The sequence below is a fragment of the Oryx dammah genome, unplaced genomic scaffold (assembly GCF_014754425.2).
Source record: "Oryx dammah isolate SB20612 unplaced genomic scaffold, SCBI_Odam_1.1 HiC_scaffold_10, whole genome shotgun sequence".
Taxonomy (NCBI): domain Eukaryota; kingdom Metazoa; phylum Chordata; class Mammalia; order Artiodactyla; family Bovidae; genus Oryx; species Oryx dammah.
The window spans coordinates 22477061-22485738 of record NW_024070194.1 but is presented as its reverse complement, the minus strand read 5'-3'; positions in this window follow the sequence as shown (position 1 = coordinate 22485738).

Below are 8678 nucleotides of genomic sequence, written 5' to 3'. Positions count from 1 at the left end.
GTCCACTGAGTCGGTGATGCTGTCTAACCATCTCAGCCTCTGCTGCCCCATTCTCCTTTTGCTTTCAACCTTTCCCAGCAGCAGAATCTTTTCCAATCAATGGCTCTTCATACTGTCCATGGGGTTCTCCAGACAAGAATACTGGAATGGGTTGCTATTTCCTTTTTCACTGGACCATGTTTTGTCAGAAGTCTTCATTATGACCTGTCCTGGGTGGCCCTGCACAGCATGACTCAGGCAACTATTAATCTGGGGTGACTTCTGAAACATTTCTCCAAAGGCAGGAATTTCCTCAGTCTCCTGAGTAGCCCTCTATTCCTTTCTCTACAACTAACCATTGTTAACTCAACTTCACTTTGCTTCTATTTTAACAATTTCATTGCTGCACCTATTTTATTTATTTTTTATTTTTTAAAATTTATTTATTTATTTATTTTTAATTTTTACTTTACAGTTCTGTATTGGTTTTGGCATAGATTGACATGAATCCACCACAGGTGTACATGCGTTCCCAAACATGCACCTATTTTATAGTTGTGTCCTGTTATTCCAACTCTTACCACCATCTAGAATTCTTTTTTGTCGTGAAATGGTTTTCAAGGGAGGCCCTCGTTTGTTTATGTTCTGAGGCAAGGTGGACAAGTTCATCACACTGTTTGTAATTGGCAGAGCTGTCATGAGAAAGATAACACAAATTTAAGTTAGAAGTGGGGATAAGTTAAGACAGTAAAAAGATGAGTGATCAATAGGGACCTTCTGCTAACTGATCAGTAATGAATGAGCTTACTCTTTCTTTTTAATAGTGCTAGGACTTCCCTGGTGGCTCAGACAGTAAAGTGTCTGCCTACAATGTGGGAGACCCGGGTTCGATCCCTGGGTCAGGAAGATGCTCTGGAGAAGGAAATGGCAACCCCCTCCAGTATTCTTGCCTGGAAAATCCCATGGACGGAGGAGTGTGGTAGGCATGGGGGCACAAAGAGTCAGACACAACTGAGCAACTTCACTTAATACTGCTACTTTGGAAACATATCTACTTTGACTGGAAGTATTAAAAAAATATTTTCAATTGATTAAAGAGTTTCAAGCAATCAATAGGCTTATATAGGTTTAAGAAAGAGGTCTTTCCTACCCTAGGTTAATAGCTCTTCAGTCTTCTCTTTCAGAATCACTGAATCAATCAGTGAAGGAATCTAACAAATTAGTTGTGTATCCTAGCAGATCCAAATATTTATATATCTCATGTTTTTAAAAACACCATCTAGATTAATCATATGGATTCTTCTGCAATGTGCTAGCACTATATCTCAGAGACTTTGAACCTACTTCATTATTTTTAATTTATACACAGAATATATGGCTGGGGTTGTAAACTTCCTTTCTTTTTAAAAATTTTTCTGCCATCTTTTATTTATGTTTTCCTTTATCCAATGCATACTTTTTTGAAATGATAGAATAATAATAATAGAACAGAATATTCCTATTTTTGTAGTTGGAGTATAATCACTTTACAGTGTTGTTATTTTCTGCTATACAACAATGTGAATCAGCTATAGATATACATATATACCCTTTCTTCTGAGCTTCCCTCACACCCTCCATCTCACCCATCACAGAGCAAAGACCTGAGCTCCCTTTGTTATACAACAGCTGAAAGCCAGTCTTTAATTATTAGAACAATTCGGCAAGGAAAATTAGTAAGCAAATGCATGTCTTGCCACTTATAGCAACACACACACACACTCACTGAGAAGACTGTCAAACAACTGACCAAGTAGGTTACAGTCCTCCTCACTCTTATCACTCGTGTGTGAAAATGTCAGCTCCCCAAACACTGATCACACCATTTTTATCATATTCTTTCGTATATTATATTTCAATGAGTGAAACTGTTCTCTCGTTTTTGTTTAAATTCATTACACTTTACTTGCAAATATGTTTGGACATTCATTCCATTGTATTTCTGAATTCTTTCTTAGTAATTTTTAAAAGTTCTTTATGCACTAAGAAAATGGACTAAAAATTTGGAGATGTTATATCTCATTTAGAAAAGTATTCACTTCCTTGAAATGGACATAAATGTGCCTATGAGTCTATTGCTGGGGTCCAGCCCTGGTGGATCCAGGGTAATTCGAAGCAGGGATGGAGTCAGCATCCTAGGAATTAATTGCCTAATTAAAGATATAGAGGGAGATTAGAAAGAAATAGTGTAGTAGGAAAATTAGTGGAGAAAAAGAGGCTGAATAACTTGGTTTACGTGGGATACCAATAAAGCTTCAAGACAAGAAGCTTGCACCACCTGCGTAGTCCACCGGCGCCCACTTGAATATTGGAGGGTGCCCTGCCTTGGGCTCCCTCTTGCGTGGATCTTAAAAAGCCAGGGCAAAATTAGCAGGCTTGGCGAGCACCCACACTCCAGATGGGAATTCAGCCAGAAAAACGGAGAACAAGAAAGAATGACACGGGGGAATCAGTCTTTCCAGAAACTGATCTGATTTCTTTATTTTTAGGTTTGCTTATATACCTTTTGTTACACACAGAGACAAATGGAAATTTTAAAGTCACGCGGGGGTCAGCAGTCCTGACCTTTATCAAAATCAGGTGCTTCATATAAATGTATACAAAAAGGTCTTAGGGGTTTTACATCATCTTATGGCCATGAGGCCTGCTGACATTTTATGATCCTTTCTTTCTGATAACGGTCAGTCAACCAAAAAACTTATTTTCCAGGGGTGTTTTTTCTTAAACCAGGCGCCACCCTCTGAAGGTACCAGATAAAGTTGCATTCCTATAGGGTGAGGGTGTAGTGGGTTACAACTAAGAAAGGAATTTATTTAACCTAAGGTTAACATGATTAATCTTAAAGGTTAATACTTATTTCTCCTATATGCTAGTTATATATTTATTAACATGTATAAGGGCAGGGGATTTAGCAGCAAATATTGGCTCAACAAATGAAAACCCTTCACCAATATAATTTCTAATCAACCCACTATACTATACTAATAATTTTCTAACTTCTCAAAAGAATCTGTATTTAGGAAGTTTACAGCATCTCGTGCCTCTCACGGTTGGGAGGCTGTAAACAATCACATGTGGCCGGACGAACCTGTACAGGCAGGCTAGATAACCTTCAGAGGAGTTCGTAAGTTGAAACACTATTGTCACGCCCAGGAATTTTTATTAACTGGAGCTGTAGGTTAACTCCTTCTCCGAGAGAGGTGATGGGGGAGAGCCCCCCGTAAAGTCAGAGGTGTAGGTGAGAGCATAAAATGGTAAAGTGTGCAGACTCTGGTTTGGGGGTAGATGCTCGGGAACAGGGGCTTTCCTGAGGCTCGATCCCGCCTTTGTGTATGCCGAAGCCTCCTTCCTCATGACCTTTGCCATGGGCGGAGTTCCTCACCCTGGCTCCCGGCATCTTGATTCACATGGAGACAGTGAGGTAAAGAATTATCATCTACGCTCAATTCTGATTATGAACTACTGGCTGAAATTTTGGAAAGTTTTGAAATAATAAAGAAGGAGCAATATGGTTTTGCCTTATTGCTCTCTCTGAGATTCCTGGATACCATGTGGGGAAAATGTGTATCATCCCTTTAAATTTTCTATTACATTATGAGTATTTTCTCATATATTAAATATTCTCTAAAAACTGAATTTTTTATTACTGCATAGAATTTCATATAATGGGTGCTCTGTATCTTTTTAAAATCCACTTTCATAATTTGATATTTATGCCCTTTTTATTTTTACTAAGTATGTTTATATTTTATATACAAGTATATTCTCTATAACAACTCATAGACATAAACAATTCAACATAATATTCCTAGAAATACAATTTATTCCTGTCTGCTTAGTGCACTGTCAATTTCTGAGCATTGCAAACTTTTAGATAAAAGAAAATATTTATGTTTATAATATTTTCCATTATTTGACTATGAAGAAATCAACTTCAAATCAAACTTCAAATATATGCATATATTTATTAAGTATTTTGATTTTTGTACAAAGCATGTGGTTCTGCTTGTTTCTCTCTTTTATGTTGAGGATGGTAGTTTCTCCTGCTGATTTGTAGATTTTCCACTTATAGGTTCTATTTTGCAACCTATTTAAAATTTTGAGTGTATTTTGTGTTTTACAGTGAGACTGCACCTGAGGGTTTGTAAAGAAACTTTTTACCAAGCCAAACTGTCCATCAGTGGACTACTTTTAATAGCTGTATTTAAGTTAATGCTATCTGATTCTATATCTGTTTTTTTTCTTACAGGAGAATTCACACATGGTTTAATGTTTTCACACGATGGCTTATTGTGCCTGTATTAGTGTCATTGTTATTCATATTTTAGATGAATGATTTTGAAATAGTGGAGATGAAGGTCACAAATGCTAATGACATAATAATTCCAGGCTGAGAAACTTTGAAATAAATAACTGCTTTAATTATATACATATATATATATAATGTTTACCAAGTTATAAGATTATTCCCAGTCATCATCCTTGTATTGCTTAAGCCATATTCTTGGAATTATCTTTGATATTCTAAGCTGTGAAATCCATATCTATCAGGAAATCTATTACATCTACCTGCAAATTATGCCTAGAATCAACCCATCTCACCACCTCCAGTGTCACCACTGTGATTCAAGCCACTGTCTTCTCTCAACCATTACTGCCGTGGATTCCTCACAGGCCTCTGTCCTTCTGCTATTGCCTCCTGCAGTCTTCAGTCAAGAAAATGTAGGGTGTGATCTGCTCACACTAGAAGTCAGACTCTGTGCCTCTTCTGCTCAAATCTCTGCAGTGACCCCCTCTTCTCTCAGAACAAGGTGTAACCAGGGTCCTTACAGTGGCCCACCAGATCCTCCATGGTCTGATGCTTATGACTTCTCTCACCTCATCTCCCACTACTCTAGTTACATTGACCTCAAGACCTTTCCTCTAACATGCCAGGCTTGCTCAACCCACAGAGTTCTGTTTGTTTCCTCTGCTTATAATGGGCTTGCCCCATATACTGGCATGGCTAATTCCTTCACCATCTTAAAGTTATTGTTTTTGTCACCGTCTGTCAAGACCTATGCCAACTGCTATTGAATAAACTGTCACCTACCCCTATGACACACCAAATAGGTTCCACTTCAACCTATTCTTTCTTATTTCTGAAAACCACTTATCATCATCTCACATAGAGGGTACTTTGTTTCTTTATTGTCTGTTTCCCTTGCTAGAAGAAATAGGAGCCAAATTTTCATTGTGCTCTCTTTCTCTCTCTCAACCCACAAATGGCACTTTTCTTACTTTATCAAATAAAATCCAAAAAAGGTTGTTTTGAGAATTACTTGACTTTCCTCATACATCATTGTCTTCCTCCAACATACAGCTTTTGCACTAGTTGTTTCCTAGAATACACCGACATTGGTGTTTCTTGGGCAGTTTGCTGAGAAAGATGGTCATATAGTTGCTTGATAGATGGAACAGACTAGTTTCACTTTGGCTTCCCTAATAGCTCAGTTGGTAAAGAATCCGCCTGCAATGCAGGAGACTGCCATTGGATTCCTTGGTCAGGAAGATCCCCTGGAGAAGGGATAGTCTACCCATTCCAGTATTCTTGGGTTTCCCTGGTGGCTCAGCTGGTAAAGAATCTGCCTGCATATCCTCACCCTCCAATGAATTTTAATGCTTCTTAGAAAGCCTACTGTATTGCTTGTCTGAGCTGATCGTTCTTTCTTAACTATTTTGCACTGACATTCTTTCTCTTCAATTTTCCTGCTCCACTCCTGTCTGGGTCTCCCTCCTATGCCATCTTAGGACTTTATCCCACATCTCAAGATTTTAAAAATTCAAATAGCACTTTTATTTTTACCATTGCCAACACTCATACCAGTGAGAATTGGAAAATTTCCTGCCATATCAGTAAACAAAAGATGCCACAATCATCAGCAATTGCAGCCACCATGGATGGTGAGCCCTGATGGAACTCAGGAAGATTATCTGCCATTTAGCAGTCATCAGACTGCAGTCACTCCCCATGGTGAGTGCTGAGGAAACTCAGAATGTGAAAACCCAGAAGAATTGGCCCCAGATAGGTGAAGTGGATATCAAAGAAATGATTTCAGTGAGTCCAGACTTGTGACTCTTTCCATGCGTAGAAAAACAACAACTTCCTTAACTTGAGATATCTGGTTTTCCTTTAATTTGCAATAATCTTTTGATGTTCTGACTACCTTCCCTTTGTTGGAAAACTTCTGAAAAACCAGCCTGCCTGCCTTGCCTTCCTGGAGCAGTTCCCTTGGGGTTACTTGAGATGCTGCTTCCCGGGCTTAAGTCCTGAAACTTTCTTCCACATAAAACATGACTCAACTTTTATGTGTTGCGTATTTTTTAAGTTAACGTCCAGTATGGCTTTGGACCCATCTTCTCTTTTCCTCTTGACATAGCTGAGGTAGTGTGCCTTCTCCAAATCAGTCAAGTATTATATGTGGTTTTGATCTTTGTCACCTAATCAAGGACTATACCCTTCCTTTTCCCCTCATTTCTCTCTTTTACTTTATTCTCCCCCTTTCTACTTCTTGTTTCTTAATATTTATGGATGTGTTCTGTTATTTCCCAATCTTCAAAACAAACTTGAAAAACCCTCTCTTGACTTTATATTGACCTCCAAGTACTTATCTATTTCTCTGTTCTTTCTCACAGTTAAACTTCCTAAGAGTTTGGTCTCCAGGTGCTACTTTTACTTCTCTCATTCACATGTCAATCACTTTACTTCTGTTTCTCCGTTTCCTGCTGTTACTGAAAGCGTGTGTGTGGTGTCCAGCTGCTTGCTGCTCAAAAGCCAGGTTGGTGGAAAGGAAAGCTTGCTTTATTTCAGATGCCAGCAACTGGAGGGGAGGGTAACAGACATCTGTCCAAAGGCTGACTACCACCCCGCACAAGCAAGGTGGGCATGAACTGGGCATGAACTTTTATAGACAGAAGTGGGCAATGGCTACATGCAGAAACAACACTGTGATCTCTAACAGTCATCTTCAGTTTGGTCCTCAGTGGTCTGGCCAGCATCATCATGTTTGTTTTAGATACAGTTAATCTTCTGTTCCAGGGTCCGTTTTTTCCCATTTCTTTGAGACCAGTTCTAGGAACTGTGGCAGCTCTGGTCATCATGTAATTAACTTCTCCACCTGGTGTTTTATCATATATAAGACAACTCACAGGATATGGCCTAGAATATTATCTTTTAGCCCTTGAAAAAGAACTAAAGGTCCCTGACTATGCTTAATGATTACATTATTATTACTTAGTCTCCTTTGGCTATTTTCCTTTGTTTCTCACTTCTCTGATTAAACTTATTCTTTGACTAAAGTTTTCCACAGACAAAAGGCAGGCAGAGGACATGGGTGGAGGGGGCAAGGACCATAGTGTCCTGCTTCGTTTCAGTACCACTCTGAAGATTGCCAGTGACGCTCATTGTGTTAAATACAATAGAGACATCTGACTTATCTTATTCAACCTCACAGCAGTACTTGCCTACAAATGTCCATGTGTTCTTTTAGGAAACATTTTCCTCACTTGCATAATCTAGTCATACTTGATACAACTTTTCTTGTGTCCCTGTGGCATTTGCCATTTTCATGCACACCAGCCTGATTTCACCAGCAGTATCTCAAAGCATGGTTGATTGCTTGCAAATCAGCCCTGTAGTGGGCATTCCAGAAATGTCATGGGATTTTCAGCTCACTCTGGGATCATCTATTAACTACTGCCTGGCAGAATGGTGGGAAGAAATATTCCAGCTCCTCTGACCCTTAAGAATGATAGTTTTGCCCTAGCCAAAAATTTGTTGCCAGAGTTCCATGTAGGATTAAGCTCTAGTCAACCACAGTGGTAATTAATTGTATAACTCACCTTTCTTTCTTTCTTTTTTTTTTTGCTGTTTTAATTCCTTAACTTCCCCATTTCCAAACTGATTTTTAGGGACGGGATGGGGGGAGTTGTGCTGAATGCCTCTTAATTAATTATTATACATCACTCACAATTTTTCCCAAGGTCTTGATCTAGGTAAGCTAATCTAATTCTCTAGGGCCTCATTCTCCTGTTTTGCTCCAGTTTATCTGGCTGTGCCTTCTGAACATTTTCCTCTTATCTGAGCTTTCAATATTGACACTAATCAGAATTTAATCATGGTCCTCTTTTATGTCATATTATTCCAACATGCACTACACTTAATCTATAACTATAGCTTTACATACTGGCCGTAAGCAATGATTCCAAAATTTACAGCTGAAATATAAACTTCTCTGCCAAGTTGCTACTGTTATATCCCACTGCCCTTTGTACTTCTGAGCTATATTGTGTTGTTGTTATTGTTTAGTCACTGTTTGTCCAGCCTGTTTGCGAACCTACGGACTGTAGCCCACCAGGCTCCTCTGTCTATGGGATTTGCCAGGCAAGAATACTGAAGTGGGTTGCCATTTCCTTCTCCAGAGAATCCTCCCGACCCAGGGATCGAACTCATGTCTCCTGCATTGGCAGGCAGATTCTTTACCACTGAGCCAGCAGAGAAAGCCCATATTGTATTAAATGTCCCCAAACAAATACTTGTAACCACCTTTTTCTCCTCCCTCCAATTCATATTCTTTCCTCAATTTACTATTCAATGAATGGCAAGCATCATGAATCTCCCC